Raw genomic sequence first — 22673 nt, forward strand, 5'->3', positions numbered from 1 at the left:
CAGCTGACTGTCGTATTTATTTTTTCATCTTTAGTGGCCGTCATGTTAGCGTGATACGACAGCAAAACGCGTTGTGACAGATGACACGATACAACAGTCGGCATTCCAGGACACCTGTGACGAGGACTGAGGTTTCCATTTATTGATTTATTTTGAATATTACAGTATAAAATCATGTGCAGGAACAAGAAATCCAAAAGACAGATATTTTTGGACCACAGTTATCTTAACATGTTTGAAAAGAAGTAGGAAGAAGTAAGAAACTTGAACTGTTTGCTCAGAGGGTTAAAGTGTCTCACTTTTTTCCTGAAGATCTGCACCCATCTCTCCAATGATGTTGCAAACACTGAGCAGGTTAAAGGAAGCTGCAGCGGCAATCAGAAAGGCCCCATCGAGTGTGAACATTTATATCTTCACAGTGACGATTTTTATTATTATTTTAACTTGCATCACCAGAATCATCTTCACAACAACCATGTAAATGTGAACTATACACAGTTTTGACAAATTTGTAATTAACTCATTTCATTCTGCTAAAATCTCTGTAGATTTGCAGATTTACATCATGTTTAGTACAAATGTGTTTTTTTTAATCAGGTTTCCACATGTGGGTTAAAGTGTCAACTAGTGAAAATTTAAAATATGTAAGATATCAAATCTCAAGTGTTTTAGATTAGCAGGATTATTTTAATCATACTAAAAGTGGGAATAAGACAGGACTCAGTGTGTAAACTTGTGACTTTATGCAATGTGTAATGCTTGGTCACCTGTTGATATTAGTGATCATGGTGATAACAAAAAAGGAAAGAAAAAACTTTTTAAATCTTTACGAGAAACAAAAAATAGTAAATTGTGCTATTGTAATATTTTTAAAGTCACATATTACACAACTGTGAATCCTGTATTCATGTGGGGGGGATATCAGCTGGTAAAATGGTATGGCAAAGGATTGCCACACTTATGCTATTTGAGCAGCTAATATAGACATCAGGGAAAAGAAAAGAGAAAAGCATTGTCAATTAATTTTAATCATTAGCAAAATTAGAATGAGGGTGTTGAACTAGTATAGTTTAGCAATAGGATAAACTACACTCAGATACTACATTTTAAACTGGATTTGTTTCTTGGGGTGGGGGTTTGGTCACATTCTTTTCAGTAGAGGCTTTGTAATCTTGACATTCCATTCTTTAAGCTTAAGAATGAAAATACAATACATTTCTAAATATAATTGACCATGTCCTCATAGGTTTTTTCTGTATCTGTGTAACTTGTACACCTCCAGTTTCACAATGTATTGCTACTACTGTGTTATGCTTTAGTGAGTTTTTTCTTTACTGAAGTATAAAGCATGAATCATTTTTGATCATTTTCATAATCAAAAATAATTCCGTTCTTTTTTTTGCACAGAAAGCTGTTTATTCTGCATAATTTGAGAAGACCTACTTCTCATATCATGTCTTCTAAAAAGCCCAGTCAGTCGTGGCAGATGGCTGCTTGTATCGAGCCTGGATCTGTCAGAGGTTTCTTCCTGTTGAAGGGAGTTTTTCCTCTCCACTGTTGCTCGGTACAAGGGATTGCAAAAAAGTCAATGATACACAGCAAATGTGTTTCACTTTTATGTCCCATTGAGGAGGAATAAATGGTAAATATCATTAAGGCAATGCAATCTTCTGGGTTTCTTTAGAAACTGTTTACTTTGAATAATTCAGAATATTGTACTGTTTGATAGTCTGAATCAAATGAAATGTTTGTATGACTTGACTGAAATGAAAAAGTTCTATGACATTTTACAAAATGTGTGACATTGTGTATTGACAGTATGTAAAGAAAATAAATAGAACTGAGTACATTCTTAGTTTGCCTTTTATTATTACACTTAGTGCAGTTTTCCAGGTTTATATTCAATTTATTTATTTTGCATTTAAAGTTATTGTTGTTATGGTCATTTTTGACCTCAAGTCCCAAATTTTCCAATCCATTTACAAATTAAAAATCTTTTGGTTTACAAAACTCATTTGGCTATTTTACAAAAATTTAATCCATGTAAGGTTTTCCATCACAAACATTAATAAATGTACATCATTTATTAATGATGTACATTAATAAATGTACATCATTTATTTTTTGTTGCATACAACAAAAAATCTTTGTTGCATACAACAAAAAATCTTTGTTGCATGCAAATCTGCAAAAAACATTTTGTGCAGTGATATTTATAGCTGGTGAGGCTCCAACTTACTTATAATCAGATTTACAAATCTAGACCCTGCATGTTATTGTTTACATAAGGAAATTATGCGCATGCGTACAATGCTGGAGGGCATTAAGCTGCTATGACATCCATAGCAGCGCCGCCTCCGCAGAATAATTCTGTTATAATTCCGTCAAACAAACTTAGACATGTAGATATTATTAAATTCGTGCTGTGCTTAATAGCAAAGGGAGAAACCGTTAAAGTACAACTCAAAACCACGTATTTCTCGCTCTCTGTATCAGCACAGCTAATGTGTGGCTAGCTCCCTGGTACTGTCTCTTACTCTGCAGTTGAGCTACAATATCTGGGCTCATGAGTGCCCCCAGCGATAAGGCACGAGAACTGCCTGCCTCAATTAAGAATCTGCATGCTGTTTGCTATCTTCAATAATTTGCCGTTAAAGATCGCTCCTCAGCAAACGAAGCACGTTACACACACAGTTGATGACAATAAAAACACAGTACATTAAATACATAGAAAGAATTATGGAAAATCAGTTCATACATTAAATGTTTTTAACCATGTTATTTGCGACGTACAGACAGACGGAGCATCGCTCTCATAGAATAACAACCAGTGCAGTTAGCGAGAAGTTGTGCAATCCCAGGTGCTGCATCACTGGCTTTGCTTGTTCAAATTAAATGATAAATAGATACTTTATAATACAAATCACAGGGTGAACATATCTTTATAAATGGTTTCATTCTTATCTTTCAATGAAAATGTCTGTTACCTGCTTCCTGTGATATATATATCACATCTATATATCTATATATATACATATATATGTATATATATAGATATATATACTTCTACTTCAATTTCGTAACTATTTTTTAAAGTCTTCTGCAAGATTTAATCAAGTTCAGTAAATCATGTATCAAACTGTTCTGCTTCTGCTGTTCGTTTATGCTTTTTTGTTTTGCTGTCTCACTTCTTCAAATATTTCTGGCTTTGTAATAATTACTGGTTCTCCTATTTTATTGTTTTTCCTGTCTTTCTATGTTTTACTGTTCAAACTGTTTCAACTTTTTCTGGTTTTAAAGTATTTTCCGCTACTGCTATATTTATACTTTTTGATTTGTTCCACTTTCCAATTATTTCCATTTCTTCTGCTTTCTTATGCTTTCCTTCACTTCTTGTGCTCCTCTCTACTTTTTCTTGCATTTTTGCAGCAGAAATTCTGCAAATACTACCCTTTTTTCTACTTATTACTGTTTCACTATTCAATTGTTTCAACTATTTCTGGGATTGCACTAATTTCCTGTTGTTTCAATTATGCTCTTTCTTAAACTCTGTTTCACTTTTTGACTTTTTCAAATAATTCAGGTTGTACACAAACTCCTGCTTCTGCTGATTTCTGCTATAATTTATATATTATATAATTTATACAGTAAAATTCACTATTAATTCACTATTATATTATTAATATAGTATAGTCACTATTCAACTGATTCAACTATTTCTATTTCTTCTGCTTTCTTCTGCTTTCCTTCACTTCTTGTGCTTTTCTCTACTTTTTCTTGCATTTCTGCAGCAGTCATTCTGCAAATATGCATTCTCACGGCTGTTTCGCTAGGAACAGCTATTTTTCTAGTTATTATTCTGTCTTCCGTACGTTTTTCATGGTTTAACTACTCTCACTATCTTTCACTAATTGTACTAATTTATATATCAAAACGTTCAGCTCCTTCAGGAGAATGGTGCTATGACTTTTGGTAACCTTCACTATTGCACTTTTTGAAATAATTGCCCTTTTGTGCAAATCTTTTGCCCCATTATTTCCTATGGTGGAACTCTGTAACTGATTTCAGTTACTAGAGTGTACACTCTAGTAACTGCCGTTTTTGAACTTTTTCTGCTCTTTTATAAACAAAATTATGCTGTTCATACATATTTCACTGTAGAGAAATATTTTATGCATTAAAATGTAGCCACTAGTGTCTACTTTATGGAATTATTACCATCATTGCAACAGGTTTTACTGTTTTCTGTTAAACTCCTCTGGAGTACAACCTTGTCACACTTTCTCCTATTCTTTCAATGTATTTTCTTCTTGTGCTCTGTTTTTATCTGTTTCTATGCATTCTGCATGTCTACTTTTCTGTTTGCCTTCTGGTTCTACTCGTTTCACTATCTTTTAAGATCTTCTACTATCTTTAATCAATTTTATAAATTCATATATCAAACATTTCTGCTTCTTCTATCCTTTTTGCTTTTAATCGGTTTTACTCCTTCAAATATTTCTGGTTTACTGTTTCCTCTAATTTTTTATACTTATTACAGTTTCACTATTCAATTGTTTCAACTATTCCTGGGATTGCACTTATTTCCTGTTGTTTCAATTATGCTCTTTCTTAAACTCTGTTTCACTTTTTGACTTTTTCAAATAATTCAGGTTGCATACAAACTCCTGCTTCTTCTGCTGAATTCCTCTAAATTTATATATTATATAATTATATAATTTATACAGTATAATTTACTATTAATTCACTATTATCTTATTAATATAGTATATTCACTATTCAATTGTTTCAACTATTTCTATGTTTCTATGCATTTTGCTTGTCTACTTTTCTGGATATTCCTTTGGTTCTACTGGTTTTACTGTCTGCAAAGGACTTCTCAAACTTTTATCAATTTTATCAATTCATATATCAAACTTTTCTGCTTCTTCTGACCCTTATTGCTTTTGGTTTCTCTGTTTTACTCTTCAAATATTTCTGGTTTTTCTGATTCCGCTAATTTAAGCTTTTTGATGTTTCACTGTTCAATTGTTTCAACTATTTCTGGGTTTGCACTAATTTCCTCGTGTGCTAATTGTGCTCTTTCTTACGCTCTGTTTCACTTTTTGACTTTTTCAAATAATTCATGTTGCACACAAACTTCTGCTTCTTCAGCTGAATTCTCAACACTTTTGCTAAGTTTCACCAGTTGGCAAAGGATTTCTACAAGTATGACTAGCTTTCTTATGCTTTTCTTACTCTTTGTTCTCAAGTTTCTTATATTTCTCCATCAATCATTCTGCAAATATGCTTATTTGGCCCCTTATGTTAAGTTTCACTTCTTCAAATATTTCTGGTGGTGTACTAATTTCAGCTTCAGCTAATTTCTGCAGTTTGCTACATTTCACTGTTCAACTGTTTCAACTATTTCAATTTCTTCTGCTTTCTTCTACTTCTTAAGCTTTTCTGTACTTTTTCTGGCATTTCTGCAGCAGTCATTCTGCAAATATGCATTCTCACGGCTGTTTCGCTAGGAACAGCTATTTTTCTAGTTATTATTATCAGTGAGAATGCATTCCATGCATTCTCACTTATAGTGTTTCTGTTTTTCTTTATCTTTATTATTATTATTCTGTCTTCCGTACGTTTTTTGTCGCTTAACTACTCTCACTACGTTTCACTAATTGTACTAATTTATATATCAAAACGTTCAGCTCCTTCAGGAGAATGGAGCTATGACTTTTGGTAAACTTACTATTCACTTTTTGAAATAATTGCCCTTTTGTGCAAATTTTTGCCCCATTATTTCCTATGGTGGAACTCTCTAACTGATTTCAGTTACTTGAGTGGCCACTCTAGTAACTGCCGTTTTTGAACTTTTTCTGCTCTTTTATAAACAAAATTATGCTGTTCATACATATTTCACTTAGAAAATATTTTATGCATTAAAATGTAGCCACAGTGTCTACTTTATGGAATTATTACTATCTTTGCTACAGGATTTACTGTTTTCTGTTAAACTCCTCTGGAGTACAACCTTGTCACACTTTCTCCTATTCTTTCAATGTATTTTCTTCTTGTGCTCTGTTTTTATCTGTGTCTATGCATTCTGCTTGTCTACTTTTCTGTTTGCCTTCTGGTTCTACTGGTTTTACTATATTTGAAGATCTTCTACAATCTTAATCAATTTCATAAATTCTATATCAAACATTTCTGCTTCTTCTGACCCTTTTTGCTTTAGGTTTTGCTCTGTTTTACTCCTTCATATATTTCTGGTTTACTTTTTACACTAATTTTTTATGCTTATTACTGTTTCACTATTCAATTGTTTCAACTATTCCTGGGATTGCACTAATTTCCTGTTGTTTCAGTTATGCTCTTTCTTAAACTCTGTTTCACTTTTTGACTTTTTCAAATAATTCAGGTTGCACACAAACTCCTGTTTCTTCTGCTGAATTCCTCTATAATTTATATATTATATAATTTATATAATTTATACAGTATAATTCACTATTAATTCGCTATTATATTATTAATATAGTATATTCACTATTCAATTGTTTCAACTATTTCTATGTTTCTATGCATTTTGCTTGTCTATTTTCTGGATATTCCTTTTGTTCTACTGGTTTTACTGTCGGCAAAGGTCTTCTCAAACCTTTATCAATTTGATCAATTCATATATCAAACTTTTCTGCTTCTTCTGACCCTTTTTGCTTTTGGTTTTGCTGTTTTACTCCTTCAAATATTTCTGGTTTTTCTGATTCCGCTAATTTAAGTTTTTGATGTCTCACTGTTCAATTGTTTCAACTATTTCTGAGTTTGCACTGATTTCCTCGTGTGCTAATTGTGCTCTTTCTTACGCTCTGTTTCACTTTTTGAGTTTTTCAAATAAGTCATGTTGCACACAAACTTCTGCTTCTTCAGCTGAATTCTGCAACACTTTTGCTAAGTTTCACTACTTGGCAAATGATTTCTACAATGTATGACTAGCTTTCTTATGCTTTTTTCCAATTTCTTACTCTTTGTTCTCAAGTTTCTTATATTTCTCTATCAATCATTCTGCAATATGCTTATTTGGCCCTTTATGTTAAGTTTCACATTTCACTGTTCAACTGTTTCAACTATTTCAATTTCTTCTGCTTTCTTCTACTTCTTAAGCTTTTCTCTACTTTTTCTTGCATTTCTGCAGCAGTCATTCTGCAAATATGCATTCTCACGGCTGTTTCGCTAGGAACAGCTATTTTTCTAGTCAGTGAGCATTCAATGCATTCTCACTTATAGTGATTCTGTTTTTCTTTATTATTATTATCAGTGAGAATGCATTCAATGCATTCTCATTTAGTGATTCTGTTTTTCTTTATTATTATTATTATTATTATTCTGGCTTCCGTACGTTTTTCCTGGTTTAACTACTCTCACTATCTTTCACTAATTGTACTAATTTATATATCAAAACGTTCAGCTCCTTCAGGAGAATGGTGCTATGACTTTTGGTAAACTTCACTATTGCACTTTTTGAAATAATTGCACTTTTGTGCAAATTTATTGCCCCATTATTTCCTATGGTGGAACTCTGTAACTGATTTCAGTTACTTGAGTGTACACTCTAGTAACTGCCGTTTTTGAACTTTTTCTGCTCTTTTATGAACAAAATTATGCTGTTCATACATATTTCACTGTATAGAAATATTTTATGCATTAAAATGTAGCCACACGTGTCTACTTTATGGAATTATTACTGTCATTGTTACAGGATTTACTGTTTTCAGTCAAACTCCTCTGGAGTACAACCTTGTCACACTTTCTCCTATTCTTTCAATGTATTTTCTTCTTGTGCTCTGTTTTTATCTGTGTCTATGCATTCTGCTTGTCTACTTTTCTGTTTTCCTTCTGGTTCCACTGGTTTTACTATCTTTTAAGATCTTCTACAATCTTTAATCAAATTTATAAATTCATATATCAAACATTTCTGCTTCTTCTGACCGTTTTTGCTTTAGGTTTTGCTCTGTTTACTCCTTCAAATATGTCTGGTTTACTGTTTCCACTAATTTTTTATACTCATTACATTTTCACTATTCAATTGTTTCAACTATTTCTGGGAATGCACTAATTACCTGTTGCTTAATTTATGCTCTTTCTTAATCTCTGTTTCACTTTTTGACTTTTTCAAATAATTCAGGTTGCACACAAACTCCTGCTTCTGCTGAATTCCTCTATAATTTATATATTATATAATTTATACAGTATAATTCACTATTAATTCACTATTATCTTATTAATATAGTATATTCACATTCAATTGTTTCAACTATTTCTATGTTTCTATGCATTTCCTTGTCTACTTTTCTGGATATTCCTTTGGTTCTACTGGTTTTACTGTCGGCTAAGGTCTTCTGCAAACTTTGATCAATTTTATCAATTCATATATCAAACTTTTCTGCTTTTTCTGTCCCTTTTTGCTTTTGGTTTTGCTCTGTTTTACTCCTTCAAATATTTCTGGTTTTTCTGCTTCCGCTAATTTAAGCTTTTTGCTGTTTCACTGTTCAATTGTTTCAACTATTTCTGGGTTTGCACTAATTTCCTCGTGTGCTAATTGTGCTCTTTCTTACGCTGTGTTTCACTTTTTGACTTTTTCAAATAATTCATGTTGCACACAAACTTCTGCTTCTTCAGCTTAATTCTGTAACACTTTTGCTAAGTTTCACTACTTGGCAAAGGATTTCTACAATGTATGACTAGCTTTCTTATGCTTTTTTCCAATTTCTTACTCTTTGTTCTCAAGTTTCTTATATTTCTCCTTCAATCATTCTGCAAATATGCTTATTTGGCTCTTTATGTTAAGTTTCACTTCTTTAAACATTTCTGTTTGTGCACTAATTTCAGCTACAGCTAATTTCTGAAGTTTGCTACTTTTCTCTATTCAACTGTTTCAAGTATTTCAACTATTTCAATTTCTTCTGGTTTCTTCTACTTCTTAAGCTTTTCTCCACATTTTTTTGCATTTCTGCAGCAGTCATTCTGCAAATATGCATTCTCACGGCTGTTTCGCTAGGAACAGCTATTTTTCTAGTTATCAGTGAGAATGCATTCAATGCATTCTCACTTATAGTGATTCTGTTTTTCTTTATCTTTATTATTATTATTATTATTATTATTCTGTCTTCCGTACGTTTTTCATGGTTTAACTACTCTCACTATCTTTCACTAATTGTACTAATTTATATATCAAAACGTTCAGCTCCTTCAGGAGAATGGTGCTATGACTTTTGGTAACCTTCACTATTGCACTTTTTGAAATAATTGCCCTTTTGTGCAAATTTATTGCCCCATTATTTCCTATGGTGGAACTCTGTAACTGATTTCAGTTACTAGAGTGGCCACTCTAGTAACTGCCGTTTTTGAACATTTTCTGCTCTTTTATAAACAAAATTATGCTGTTCATACATATTTCACTGTAGAGAAATATTTTATGCATTAAAATGTAGCCACACGTGTCTACTTTATGGAATTATTACTGTCATTGCTACAGGATTTACTGCTTTCTGTCAAACTCCTCTGGAGTACAACCTTGTCACACTTTCTCCTATTCTTTCAATGTATTTTCTTCTTGTGCTCTGTTTTTATCTGTGTCTATGCATTCTGCTTGTCTACTTTTCTGTTTGCCTTCTGGTTCTACTGGTTTTACTATCTTTTAAGATATTCTACAATCTTTAATCAATTTTATACATTCATATATCAAACATTTCTGCTTCTTCTGATCCTTTTTGCTTTTGCTCTGTTTTACTCCTGCAAATATTCTGGTTTACTGTTTCCACTAATTTTTTATACTTATTACTGTTTCACTATTCAATTGTTTCAACTATTCCTGGGATTGCACTAATTTCCTGTTGTTTCAATTATGCTCTTTCTTAAACTCTGTTTCACTTTTTGACTTTTTCAAATAATTCAGGGTGCACACAAACTCCTGCTTCTTCTGCTGAATTCTGTTATAATTTATATATTATATAATTTATATAATTTATATAATATATATATCACTATTAATTCACTATTAAATATATAAATATTGTATATTCACTATTCAATTGTTTCAACTATTTCTATGTTTCTATGCATTTTGCTTGTCTACTTTTCTGTATATTCCTTTGGTTCTACTGGTTTTACTGTCGGATAAGGCCTTCTGCAAACTTTGATCAATTTTATCAATTCATATATCAAACTTTTCTGCTTCTTCTGACCCTTTTTGCTTTTGGTTTTCCTCTGTTTTACTCTTTCAAATATTTTGTTTTTTCTGCTTCCGCTAATTTAAGCTTTTTGCAGTTTCACTGTTCAATTGTTTCAAGTATTTCTGGGTTTGCACTAATTTCCTTGTGTGCTAATTGTGCTCTTTCTTACGCTCTGTTTCACTTTTTGACTTTTTCAAATAATTCATGTTGCACACAAACTTCTGCTTCTTGAGCTGAATTCTGCAATACCTTTGCTAAGTTTCACTACTTGGCAATGGATTTATACAATGTATGACCAGCTCTCTTATGCTTTTTCCAATATCTTACTCTTTGTTCTCAGGTTTTTGTTTATTTCTCCATCAATCATTCTGCAAATATGCTTATTTGGCCCTTTATGTTAAGTTTCACTTCAATTATTTCTGGTTGTGTACTAATTTCAGCTTCAGCTATTTTCTGCTGTTTGCTACGTTTCACTGTTCAACTGTTTCAACTATTTCAATTTCTTCTACTTTCTTCCACTTCTTAAGCTTTTCTCCACATTTCTTGCATTTCTGCAGCAGTCATTCTGCAAATATGCATTCTCACGGCTGTTTCGCTAGGAACAGCTATTTTTCTAGTTATCAGTGAGAATGCATTCTGCATTCTCACTTATAGTGTTTCTGTTTTTCTTTATCTTTATTATTATTATTATTCTGTCTTCCGTACGTTTTTTGTCGCTTAACTACTTTCACTATCTTTCACTAATTGTACTAAATTATATATCAAAACGTTCAGCTCCTTCAGGAGAATGGTGCTATGACTTTTGGTAACCTTCACTATTGCACTTTTTGAAATAATTGCACTTTTGTGCAAATATTTTGCCCATTGAAATGAATGGGGAAATTCGGCGAACTGCCGTTTTTGAACTTTTTCTGCTGTTTGACAAACAAAATTATGCTGTTCATACATATTTCACTGTAGAGAAATATTTTATGCATTAAAATATAGCCACTAGTGTCTACTTTATTGAATCATTACCATTATTTCAACAGGATTTACTGTTTTCTGTTAAACTCCTCTGGAGTACAACCTTGCCACACTTTCTCCTATTCTTTCAATGTATTTTCTTCTTGTGCTCTGTTTTTATCTGTGTCTATGCTTTCTGCTTGCCTAATTTTCTGTTTGCCTTCTGGTTTTACTGGTTTTACTATCTTTTAAGATATTCTACTATCTTTAATCAATTTTATAAATTCATATATCAAACATTTCTACTTCTTCTGAACCTTTTTGCTTTTGGTTTTCCTCTGTTTTACTCCTTCAAATATTTCTGGTTCACTGTTTCCACTAATTTTTTATACTTATTACTTTCACTATTCAATTGTTTCAACTATTCCTGGGATTGCACTAATTTCCTGTTGTTTCAATTATGCTCTTTCTTAAACTCTGTTTCACTTTTGACTTTTTCAAATAATTCAGGTTACACACAAACTCCTGCTTCTTCTGAATTCTGCTATAATTTATATATTATATAATTTATATAATTTATGCAGTATAATTCACTATTAATTCACTATTAAATATATTAATATAGTATATTCACTATTCAATAGTTTCAACTATTTCTATTTCTTCCACTATCTTCGGCTTTCTTCTGCTTTCTTCTGCTTTCTTCTATTTTCTTCTACTCCTTAAACTTTTCTCTACTTTTTCTTGCATTTCTGCAGCAGACATTCTGCAAATATGCATTCTCACGGCTGTTTCGCTAGGAACAGCTATTTTTCTAGTTATTATTATTATTCTGTCTTCCGTACGTTTTTCATGGTTTAACTACTCTCACTATCTTTCACTAATTGTACTAATTTATATATCAAAACGTTCAGCTCCTTCAGGAGAATGGTGCTATGACTTTTGGTAACCTTCACTATTGCACTTTTTGAAATAATTGCCCTTTTGTGCAAATCTTTTGCCCCATTATTTCCTATGGTGGAACTCTGTAACTGATTTCAGTTACTAGAGTGGCCACTCTAGTAACTGCCGTTTTTGAACTTTTTCTGCTCTTTTATAAACAAAATTATGCTGTTCATACATATTTCACTGTAGAGAAATATTTTTTGCATTAAAATGTAGCCACACGTGTCTACTTTATGGATTTATTACTATCTTTGCTACAGGTTTTACTGTTTTCTGTTAATCTCCTCTGGAGTACAACCTTGTCACACTTTCTCCTATTCTTTCAATGTATTTTCTTCTTGTGCTCTGTTTTTATCTGTGTCTATGCATTCTGCTTGTCTACTTTTCTGTTTCACTATTCAATTGTTTCAACTATTTCTGGGATTGCACTAATTTCCTGTTGTTTTAGTTATGCCCTTTCTTAAACTCTGTTTCACTTTTTTACTTTTTCAAATAATTCAGGTTGCACTCAAACTCCTGCTTCTTCTGCTGAATCCTGCTATAATTTATATATTATATAATTTCTACAGTATAATTAACTATTAATTGACTATTACATTATTAAAATAGTATATTCACTATTCAATTGTTTCAACTATTTCTATGTTTCTATGCATTTTGCTTGTCTACTTTTCTGTATATTCCTTTGGTTCTACTGGTTTTAGTGTCGGATAAGGTCTTCTGCAAACTTTGATCAATTTTATCAATTCATATATCAAACTTTTCTGCTTTTCTGTCCCTTTTTGCTTTTATTTTTCCTCTGTTTTACTCCTTCAAATATTTCTGGTTTTTCTGCTTCCGCTAATTTAAGCTTTTTGATGTTTCACTGTTCAATTGTTTCAAGTATTTCTGGGTTTGCACTAATTTCCTCGTGTGCTAATTGTGCTCTTTCTTACGCTCTGTTTCACTTTTTGACTTTTTCAAATAATTCATGTTGCACACAAACTTCTGCTTCTTCAGCTGAATTCTGTAACACTTTTGCTAATTTTCACTACTTGGCAAAGGATTTCTACAATGTATGATTAGTTTTCTTATGATTTTTTCCAATTTCTTACTCTTTGTTCTCAAGTTTCTTATATTTCTCCTTCAATCATTCTGGAAATATGCTTATTTGGCTCTTTATGTTAAGTTTCACTTCTTCAAATATTTCTGGTTGTGTACTAATTTCAGCTTCAGCTAATATCTGCAGTTTGCTACGTTTCACTGTTCAACTGTTTCAACTATTTCAACTGTTTCAATTTCTTCTGCTTTCTTCTACTTCTTAAGCTTTTCTCCACATTTCTTTGCATTTCTGCAGCAGTCATTCTGCAAATATGCATTCTCACGGCTGTTTCGCTAGGAACAGCTATTTTTCTAGTTATTATTATTATTCTGTCTTCCGTACGTTTTTTGTGGTTTAACTACTCTCACTATCTTTCACTAATTGTACTAATTTATATATCAAAACGTTCAGCTCCTTCAGGAGAATGGTGCTATGACTTTTGGTAAACTTCACTATTGCACTTTTTGAAATAATTGCCCTTTTGTGCAAATTTATTGCCCCATTATTTCCTATGGTGGAACTCTCTAACTGATTTCAGTTACTTGAGTGTCCACTCTAGTAACTGCCGTTTTTGAACTTTTTCTGCTCTTTTATAAACAAAATTATGCTGTTCATACATATTTCACTGTAGAGAAATATTTTATGCATTAAAATGTAGCCACACGTGTCTACTTTATGGAATTATTACTATCTTTGCTACAGGTTTTACTGTTTTCTGTTAAACTCCTCTGGAGTACAACCTTGTCACACTTTCTCCTATTCTTTCAATGTATTTTTTTCTTGTGCTCTGTTTTTATCTGTGTCTATGCATTCTGCTTGTCTACTTTTCTGTTTCACTATTCAATTGTTTCAACTATTTCTGGGATTGCACTAATTTCCTGTTGTTTCAATTATGCTCTTTCTTAAACTCTGTTTCACTTTTTCATATAATTCAGGTTGCACACAAACTCCTGCTTCTTCTGCTGAATTCTGCTATAATTTATATATTATATAATTTATACAGTATAATTAACTATTAATTGACTATTACATTATTAAAATAGTATATTCACTATTCAATTGTTTCAACTATTTCTATGTTTCTATGCATTTTCCTTGTCTACTTTTCTGTATATTCCTTTGGTTCTACTGGTTTTACTGTCGGCTAAGGTCTTCTGCAAACTTTGATCAATTTTATCAATTCATATATCAAACTTTTCTGCTTTTTCTGTCCCTTTTTGCTTTTGGTTTTCCTCTGTTTTACTCCTTCAAATATTTCTGGTTTTTCTGCTTCCGCTAATTTAAGCTTTTTGATGTTTCACTGTTCAATTGTTTCAACTATTTCTGGGTTTGCACTAATTTCCTCGTGTGCTAATTGTGCTCTTTCTTACGCTCTGTTTCACTTTTTGACTTTTTCAAATAATTCATGTTGCACACAAACTTCTGCTTCTTCAGCTGAATTCTGTAACACTTTTGCTAAGTTTCACTACTTGGCAAAGGATTTCTACAATGTATGACTAGCTTTCTTATGCTTTTTTCCAATTTCTTACTCTTTGTTCTCAAGTTTCTTATATTTCTCCATCAATCATTCTGCAAATATGCTTATTTGGCTCTTTATGTTAAGTTTCACTTCTTCAAATATTTCTGGTTGTGTACTAATTTCAGCTTCAGCTAATATCTGCAGTTTGCTACGTTTCACTGTTCAACTGTTTCAACTATTTCAACTGTTTCAATTTCTTCTGCTTTCTTCTACTTCTTAAGCTTTTCTCCACATTTTTTTGCATTTCTGCAGCAGTCATTCTGCAAATATGCATTCTCACGGCTGTTTCGCTAGGAACAGCTATTTTTCTAGTTATTATTCTGTCTTCCGTACGTTTTTCGTGGTTTAACTACTCTCACTATCTTTCACTAATTGTACTAATTTATATATCAAAACGTTCAGCTCCTTCAGGAGAATGGTGCTATGACTTTTGGTAAACTTCACTATTGCACTTTTTGAAATAATTGCCCTTTTGTGCAAATTTATTGCCCCATTATTTCCTATGGTGGAACTCTGTAACTGATTTCAGTTACTTGAGTGGCCACTCTAGTAACTGCCGTTTTTGAACTTTTTCTGCTCTTTTATGAACAAAATTATGCTGTTCATACATATTTCACTGTAGAGAAATATTTTATGCATTAAAATGTAGCCACACGTGTCTACTTTATGGAATTATTACTATCATTGCTACAGGATTTACTGTTTTCTGTTAAACTCCTCTGGAGTACAACCTTGTCACACTTTCTCCTATTCTTTCAATGTATTTTTTTCTTGTGCTCTGTTTTTATCTGTGTCTATGCATTCTGCTTGTCTACTTTTCTGTTTGCCTTCTGGTTCTACTGGTTTTACTATCTTTTAAGATCTTCTACAATCTTTAATCAATTTTATAAATTCATATATCAAACATTTCTACTTCTTCTGACCCTTTTTGCTTTTGCTCTTTTTTACTTCTTCAAATATTTCTGGTTTACTGTTTCCACTAATTTTTTATATTTATTACTGTTTCACTAATCAATTGTTTCAACTATTCCTGGGATTGCACTAATTTCCTTTTGTTTCAATTATGCTCTCTGATTCACTTTTTGACTTTTTCAAATAATTCAGGTTGCACACAAACTTCTGCTGTTTCAGCTGAATTCTGGTATACCTTCACTAAGTTTCACTAATACATTATATATATAGTGTGTGTGTGCAATTTGTCGGTGACGTGCGGTGAGGTTCATAGCCAGTGAGGCTTTTGTGCTGTGCTTAACAGCAAAGGGGAAAATGAGATGCAGACTGATAACATATTAAGGCAGCTGTGTGGCTAGCTCGTTGTTTATCTTTTAGCTTGTTTGCTTTTCTGTATGCCTTCCACTTCTACTGGTTTTACTATCATTCTGCTTGTCTACTTTTCTGTATTTCTTCCACTTCCACTGGTTTTACTATCTTTAACTTGTCTACTTTTCTGTATCCTTTCTACTTCCACTGGTTTTACTACTGTAACCCCTACCCTAATTCAAATCACCAAACCTGTGATTATTGCTCAAATGGAACATGACAACCCAAACAAGCGAAAGGTTTCATTGAAAACGAGAAAACCATTAACATTTCGCGCATGCGTGCAATCCAGGAGGGCATTAAGGCTATTCTTTTACATGCCATCTATAGCCCGCCGTCGCCGCAGAATAATTCTGTTATGTCAATGAAACTTAGACATGTAGATATGACTGTGCTGTGCTGTGCTTAACAGCAAAGGGAGAAACCGTTAAAGTACAACTGAAAACCACGTCCGTCTCGCTCTATGTATCAGCGTAGCTAATGTGTGGCTAGTTCTTTGTTTACCGTCTCTTACTCTGCATTTGCGGAGTTACAATGTCTGGGATCATGAGCGCCCCCAGCGATGACACACGAGAACTGCCTGCCTCATTTCGAATCTGTTCTCTGCGGTTTTTGATCGATCCTCAGCACACGAAACAAGTTACACACACAGTTAGTGACAATAGAAACACAGTATATTAAACACATAAGCTAAATTATGGAAAATCTGTTTATACATGTAATGTTTATAACCATTCTATTGGCGACGTACAGACAGGAGGCGCCTGCTCTAAAAAAATAGAAACCGGTATAGTACGCGAGAGTTTGCTCAATCCCAGGTGAGGTTGTTATATATATATATATATATATATATATATATATATATATATATATATATATATATATATATATATATATATATATATGTGTGTGTGTGTGTGTGTGTGTGTGTGTGTGTGATTGTGTGTGTGTGTGTGTGTGTGTGTGTGTGTGTGTGTGTGTGTGTGTGTGTGTGTGTGGGCGCGCGCGTGCAATATATCACTGTTGCCTACTCCTGTCTGTTGCAGGCAGCCAATCAGGAATCACGGAGTCATTAACACGGAAAGGAATCCCAAACAAAGAACAGCTGACAGCAACCGAGAGTCCGGTGGACATTGGAGAGGGAGGATTGCAGTTGATATGTGGAAACAACGTGAATAAATGATGACAATAAAAGAATGCTTAGAAATATATATTGTGCTGCCAATTTGAAACATTTCCTTGATTTATGTGTTCCACAAATATTTGTAGATATAAATATTTATAATATAATATAAATATTTTCAAATTTGTCTTAAAACCCATCTATTTTACTTGGCTTTTAACTCCAGCAGGATCTAGTCTTAAATTTTATGTTTGTTTTTCGACTGTAAGAGTTTTCTTTATTTTTTTATTATTATTGTTATGTTGTATTTTAATGAAGAGCACTTTGTATCAGCTGTGGTTGTTTTAAATTTATTCATAGTTTAACACTTCCCACTTTGAAATAATTGGATTCCTGCATAAAACTCAGGACCTTCTTAGCGCTCGAGTAGGCTGCTCGGAAAAACTGCTTATGACATGCTAGCATTGCTGTGCTTTGATAGAAATAGAAAACTTGACTGTACTCTATTTAGCCCTCCTTAATGTTAATAAGTGCGGGAAAAAGAATTAAAAGAGCTGTCAGTACAGATATGACCATGACTCTGAGGCGGACAATTTCTGCAAATGCCTTCCTATGCAGACTTGCCTGCTTTGGTGTGTCGGGTATTCTCCTGTCTGTTGCAGGCAGCCAATCAGGAATCACGGAGTCATTAGCTCGGAAGGGAATCCCAAGAACAGCTGACAGCAACCGAGAGTCCGGTGGACATTGGAAAGGGAGGATTGCAGTTGATATGTGGAAACAACGTGAATAAATGATGACAATAAAAGAATGCTTAGAAATATATATTGTGCCAGCAGCTAGAAACATCCTCTTGATTTATGTGTTCCACAAATATTTACAGATTTTTTTAATCAGGTGGAAACATGGGGGCTAACCCTAAATGGGCAAACACATGTGGGCCCACCACCATGTAGGGCCCATTTGGACTGTGGCCCTATGAGCAAACCCATATGGGGCCACCGTGGAACCCGCGGAAAAACCCATATGGGACCCATCTGGTCTGGCCTCCTTTTCCCCATACGGGGTTCACCTAGGCATGCTTGCAGGGATATTAATCAGAACTGGGTAGTATATAATCTGGCTCGTGACTGTAACGTTCTAGACGTTATTTGGCAGGCTGTGAAGACGCGCGCGAGCGCAGTATCTATAAATACATTCGATCCAAGTAGCCGTTAGTCATTCTCTGTGGAGTTGGTGAAGAAGTAAGTTTGATCAAAATTCTTAATTTCCAGCTTAATTTCTGTGTTTCGAGCTTCATGTAAATGTAACAATAAAAAATGAATAACTATTCAACGGCAGTAGAATGTTACAATGTATTCATTTTTGTTTCATGATGTTTCAAAGAAATGTTAGTCTGTTAATGGATTTTTTTTTTCTCCTGACAAATTTGTACTTTTTTCCCTTTGAAATTCTGGAAATGTTTCCTTTTAAAGACTTGGATATTACAGTATTTTTCTAATTGTGGAACCGGGAACCGCACACTTGAGGTCCGCGTTGGGCGCATTTAAATGTGGTTAACTGCTGGGCAAACTGTAACGGCCACCCGGGTGAGATTTAATAGGCGCTTTTAAATTGGTGAAATAATAATAATAATAATAATAATAATAATAATAATAATAATAATAATAATAATAATAATAATAATAATAATAATAATAATAATAATAATAACTAACTTCTGCATTTGTAGAAATGTCTTGTACATTTTAATGGTATTTCAACTTTAACGGACGCACCGGTTTCAACGGCAAGTTAAAGTCCAACATTAAAGCTTCCGTTGGGCGGAGGCGGCCTGCACTGTTGAACTGAAATACCGTTAAATATATTTAATATTTCAACAGCAGCTGTTTACCAGCTACTACCAAAATAGCAGCAGCAGGTAAACGGCTGGTAAACTAACACAACAGCTGTTAACTGATCAGTTTAACAGCAGTTTACCTGCCGTTCAACATCAGGTAAACTGCAAGTTAGAACTAGAAAATTCCTGCAGAAATTTTAAAGGGGCATGCCAAAGTGTGCCCGTCGGCTTTGAGCCAGCGTTACGATGCTAAAAATTAGCATTAATGCTAAAGAAAGCTGCAATGTAGTCACTAACCTGTGAAGCGGCAGAAGCCTCATAATGAATGGTACTAAGCTGTACTTGTACCATTCATTATGTTAAAATTAATGTATGAGCTAAAATTTGCCAATATACCAATGTTAGCCTAAATGCTGGCAGTAGCATGTGGAGCAACAGGACCATGTTGTTTTAATTTTACTGCTCCATTCAGTATACTAAACTTGTCTAATTAATGAGAAAATTAGCTAATAGCTAACTTTAGGTAAAAGTGCTAGTGCACTTGTCAAAAGAAGTGAAATGCTAATGTTTGTGCTAATGTTAATGAATTGCCTTGCTGCGCAAGGCAGTTCACTATCATGAGAAATAAATAACATAAAAAAGCTTATATTATTGCACCGCCTACGGCGGTGCACTAGCACGAGAGGAATATGCAGACTTTTATTTTGAAACTTTCAGTTAGCGTCTTTTTAACTACCACACCAATTCATTGTGTTACTGTAGTTTGTTTAAACCAGTCTTATAAAGCACAAAAGAGCAATTACCTGATGTGAAAAATGTCAAGACTTTTATTTTGAAATTTTTAGTAAGCTTCATTTTTCAGTAAGCTTCATTTTTGTTACACATTGGATTAATGGCAACATTAATCCAATTCCCAAAACAGCAAGTAGTTCTAAATCCCAGCTCAGCCCTAATGTGTGGTATCTGAGAGTTCCGCCATGTTGTAATTCTTCTATAGTAATTAATCCTGTGTGTGTGCTGACCAAGGCAATGCACTAGGGGGCAGTGAAGTGCTATTCTTTGTGTTAATATACCTTTTCTCAGGTAATTTGATATCCTGAGAAAAGGAAACTTAACAATGCAAATATTATTCCACCGCCTATGGCGGTACACTATCCTGAGAGGAATATGCAGACTGTTTCTAACTGTTTGTAGCAGTTAGTTTTTCTGAACAAAGCAGTCCAAACATCTCCTTCCTGTTGAGGAACTGCAAGAGTGATCCAAAAACTGTTTGAAGCATATAGTCAAGGGGGGTGAAATGCTAAAGTTTGTGCTAGTGTTATTGAACTGCCTTGCTGCGCAAGGCAGTTCACTATCCTGAGCGATAAAAAGGTCAAAAAAGCTAAATAAATGCACCGCCTATGGCGGTGCACTCACGTGAGAGGAATATACAGGTTTTTATTTTGAAAGTTTCAGTTAGCTTCATTTTAATGACCACACTAATTCAATGTGTAACAGTGGTTTGGTTAAACCAGTCATGTAAGGCCCAAAAGAACAATTGCTTGATGTAAAAATGGCCAAAGCTTTTATTTTGAAATTTTCAGTAAGCGTCATTATCAATGGCTACACTAATCCAGTGTGTAAAAGTAATTTGGTAACACCAGTTTTTAAATCACCAGTAGAGCAATTTGCGGGATGTAAAAATGATCAAGGCTTTTATTTTGAAAAATTTATTAAGCTTCATTGTAAATGGCCACACTAATCCAATGTTTAACAGTGGGTGTGTTAAACCACTTAAATTGTATCCCTCTGCTTTAACTGAATGTTTGCCATAGTGTTTGTATTCTGACCCAGGAGCTGTTGCCATGTTCGGTTGCTATGGTAAATAGGCCACAGGGTGCCAGCTGTAAGAGAGACACACAGGGGGAGACAATTCTATCTGTTTGAGCCAGCCAGTTTCACTAAAACAAGCACACTGAACGACCCCTTCCCATTCAAGATCCGTAAGGTCGATCCGAAAACAGTTTGAAGCGTATGAGAGGGCTATTTGTCGTCTCCGATAGTACCGTGATTCATATCTGTATGTCATTTACAGTAATTGCACTGATGAGAGAAATATGGTGTGTGCAGAGCTCAGTAATTTTTAAATTAAATCTTTTGAAAAAAAAAAAAATATTTAATTTTTTTGTGATCAATTGTAATTTTCCCCAAATACAAAGTTATTATTTCAAAAATGCATCAGTAGTATTGTTCTTTAGGGGTTATATGATGTAACAATATTTTTTTTACCTGCAGGAGTTGTCTTCAGCAGAAGAAAGAACCGATCAGCATGCTTTTTTGTCTGTCAGCAATATTGGATTTTTAAAAAATTTTTTATTGCATTTGCAGGTGACGGCAAGTGATTGATATTGTATTTTATGATGCATTAGTGTCCACTTCAGTGGTCTGTCTAAATTGACAGCAAAAATAGCTAAAATTCTCATTTTAATAAAGACTGATGTAAATGTACTAACCTGAGAGAAAAAAATAGCTATAATGCTCTTTTTTTTAAAAATGAGGTAAATGTACTGCCTTGCTTTGCAAGGCAGTCCACTACCCTGAGAGAAAAAAATAGCTATGATGCTCATTTTTTTTAAAATGAGGTAAATGTACTGCCTTGCTTCGCAAGGCAGTCCACTAACCTGAGAGAAAAAATAGCTATAATGCTCTTTTTTTTAAAAATGAGGTAAATGTACTGCCTTGCTTTGCTATGGTGTGCACTAACCTGAGAGAAAAAAATAACTAAAATGCTCATTGTAGGAAAGACTGATGTAAATGTACTGCCTTGCTTTGCTATGGTGTGCACTAAGCTGAGTAATTTTTCAAAAACCTATATTAAACACTGAGGGGGAGCGTCAGTTGGTCATGTCCCATCACTTTGCTCTGAAGCACCTGGACAGAAAACCGTAAGCCCTAGAGAAATTTTGAAAACATTTTACCGGAGCAGACATGCGGTGCTATTTCCTGACCAACTTTCATACCAATAGCACAAGTTTTAAGGCCATGAGAGCGATTTCAAAATTATTTTTGGGTCAAAATTCCACCCTGTTTCTCACTCTAAAAAAGCGGCAGTTGGTGTCAGTTACACTCTGCGTTTCGGCAGTTGGAAATTTTGCTCGTTTTTCACTTTTTACGTCGCCGTCGTAACTCCGATCCCCAATAAAAGTAATAGCTCCCTTCTCGGCATCGAGCCGCACGATTTGATACCACTTTTGTGGGTGGGCACGCAGCGGTACGAGCCGCATTAACGGTGACGGAAGAATAATAAATAATACTAGAAAAATAGCTGTTCCTAGCGAAACAGCCGTGAGAATGCATATTTGCAGAATGACTGCTGCAGAAATGCAAAAAAATGTGGAGAAAAGCTTAAGAAGTAGAAGAAAGCAGAAGAAATTGAAACAGTTGAAATAATTGAAACAGTTGAACAGTGAAACGTAGCAAACTGCAGATATTAGCTGAAGCTGAAATTAGTACACAACCAGAAATATTTGAAGAAGTGAAACTTAACATAAAGAGCCAAATAAGTATATTTGCAGAATGATTGAAGGAGAAATATAAGAAACTTGAGAACAAAGAGTAAGAAATTGGAAAAAAGCATAAGAAAGCTAGTCATACATTGTAGAAATCCTTTGCCAAGTAGTGAAACTTAGCAAAAGTGTTACAGAATTCAACTGAAG

General features: G+C 33.7%; 1 long non-coding RNA gene across 2 annotated transcripts in view; it reads left to right on the plus strand.

Annotated features, from left to right (window-relative positions):
• The window catches only part of LOC145550397 (uncharacterized), a 115605-nt gene that overhangs the window by 809 nt on the left and 92123 nt on the right, over positions 1 to 22673 (plus strand). The window contains exons 3-4 of one of the 2 annotated variants that reach the window (XR_014086297.1): positions 35 to 131; positions 313 to 492. The exons of the other annotated variant lie outside the window; for it this stretch is intronic. This is a non-coding gene — a long non-coding RNA (uncharacterized LOC145550397). Of the gene's footprint in view, positions 1 to 34; positions 132 to 312; positions 493 to 22673 lie in introns of those variants that run through there. 2 annotated transcript variants of the gene reach the window in all.

Source organism: Poecilia reticulata, unplaced genomic scaffold (genome assembly GCF_904066995.2).
Source record: "Poecilia reticulata unplaced genomic scaffold, P_reticulata-male-v2 Scaffold_40, whole genome shotgun sequence".
Lineage (NCBI taxonomy): Eukaryota > Metazoa > Chordata > Actinopteri > Cyprinodontiformes > Poeciliidae > Poecilia > Poecilia reticulata.